Raw genomic sequence first — 2,367 nt, 5'->3', positions numbered from 1 at the left:
TATCAAAGAATGCACATACTAATCAGCCATGGCATGAACAAGGAAATTGAGGATATACACAGAGTAGGATCTGATAACATGATCATCACTAATCACTAATAGTCACCAACTAAAGTCATAAATTTAACCCACAAGACTCAAATTAAAGAGAGAAGAAAAAAATTATTAATATATTCTTTCTTTAAAAAAGAAAGATGAAACCAACACACTTGTAATTTTACTATAATTCTAGAAATTAATTCAAGGAGTATTAAGCATCATCATCATACACTAATGTTTCTTGGTCATGTTAGGTTCAAAATGTGTCATGTTTAGCACCTAATTCTTCACAGCATACTTCTTCACTCCTTCTACATTTAGATATTATTATACACCATAAGATCATCTCAAAGGATGAGTCACTAATCACTAAATCACTATACAAAAGTACTTGTATTAGATTAAGATTAATTAGGATAATTAGAATATTCATTCATATAGACTCTTCATTCTGCCACAACATCTTGCAAACCAACTTTCCAATCTTCCCAATGATTATCCTCAAACTCCAAACCACCCTCTACAACCTTAACATCCACCAAAAGAAGTTGAGAAGGCACAATCTCAAACACCTCAATTACTAAACCCACTTTCCCTTTCACCAACCCAATTGCATTATTCTTCCCAATCTCAACCTTAAACCCTAAAACCCCTCCCACTTCTTTCACCTTTTCCTCCATCACTTCCATTTTTGCACTTGAAGTAAACTTCTTTTCCCTCTTATTAACACTATTATTATTACCACCTTCAGACGACGTCGTTTCAATTTCAAATAATCCACTCAAATCCAAACCCGAAGACATAGATATTATATGAAAAGCGTTTAAACCCGAAATTTTCACTTCATTCCCGTAATCAAACCCGAATACACTCTTTTTGGATTCGGGTTCGGGTCTTAACGATTTTTTAAACCACTCGTTCGTAAATAAACTCTCCAAACTAATTCGGGTTTCCGGATTCGGGTCGAGTAACCGATATATCACAAAACGCGCCCGTTTTCAAATCCAATCTGGAAACTGGTAATCTCGCCGGGAAATTTTCTTACACATCGCCGGAATATTTAAATCGCTGAAAGGAAGGTAACCGGCGAGAAGGACGTAGAGTATGAGGCCACAGGACCAGGCGTCTGCTTTAGATCCGTCGTAACCGCCACTGCGTCGGAGAATCTCCGGTGCTGTGTACGCCGGCGTACCACATGCGGTGTGGAGAAGGCCATCTTTGAGATGCTCGGGGAGAGCGGAGAGGCCGAAGTCAGAGACCTTGAGGTTACCGTCAGAATCGAGGAGGAGATTCTGTGGCTTGAGATCACGGTGAGCGATGCCGTTACGGTGGCAGAAACGTAGTGCAGAAACAAGCTGTTGAAAGTAGAAACGAGCGGTGGATTCAGATAACCGTCCACGGCGGGAGAGAGCGGTGAAAAGTTCACCGCCGGCAGCGAATTCGACAACCAGATGGATCTTAGTTTTTGTTGCCATTACTTCGTGAATTTGGAGAATGTTAGGGTGGTTATGGAGACGGCGCATGGCGTCAATTTCGCGGATTATACGTGGCTCCATTGCGGCATCGACGGTTTTGGATTTGTCGATTATTTTGACGGCGACGGTGGATGAATCGAGGAGGGAGCGTGCTTGGTAGACCTTGGCGAAGTTGCCGCGGCCGAGGAGGCGGGTTAGTTGGTATTTTCCGAGAATGGTGGGAGAACGTGGCGTTGGTTGTTGTAATGGCGGTTTCATGGCTTAGTTGGCGGTGGTGATTGATTGAGTACAGAATGAAGACAAGAGTGAATGAATCTGGAAATGGGTTTATATAGAGAAAGTTTTTGGTTTGGTGAAGAGAGAAAATATCATGCTCATTGGTGGGCTCTACTTGAAATTTTTAATGTTTTTTAATGAATATAAAATCAGATATTTTGACTAGAATAGAGACGTTATAAGGTTACAACAAAAATTGATTAAAAAAATCATTTAACACGAGTGGGAGATATTTAGATCTCTCGATCATTTGGTTATGAATTTCATTTTCGACCGATGTATATAGAGAACTATTTGTAGGGAGAGATCTCAATTACCTTGAAAGGAATACCTTTGATTTACTAAAAAAATTACAATGAAAATGTAACATAAGCTTATGACTAAGAACACAAAAAACCCTCATAATTCAATCTGATTTTTGTGTATAAGAAAAATTAGTTGAGAGTCATTTTGTGTGCTCCATAAATATTTTATATAAATTAAATAATGATAAACAACGATAAAATCTTCGTATCAATATTGTATTTAATTATTCATTTGCATTAAATTATATATAGTTCTATGGTTGTGTTTATAC

At 38.4% G+C, this 2,367-nt stretch overlaps 1 pseudogene; it reads right to left on the bottom strand.

Annotated features, from left to right (window-relative positions):
- Positions 1-266: 266 nt before the first annotated feature.
- On the bottom strand, positions 267-1,852 carry LOC123902586 (annotated as a pseudogene).
- Between the last annotated feature and the right edge of the window lie 515 nt (positions 1,853-2,367).

This window comes from Trifolium pratense, linkage group LG1, assembly GCF_020283565.1.
Source record: "Trifolium pratense cultivar HEN17-A07 linkage group LG1, ARS_RC_1.1, whole genome shotgun sequence".
Lineage (NCBI taxonomy): Eukaryota > Viridiplantae > Streptophyta > Magnoliopsida > Fabales > Fabaceae > Trifolium > Trifolium pratense.
The sequence above is the reverse complement of the archived record's forward strand: the minus strand, read 5'-3'. Positions and strand labels throughout refer to the sequence as shown.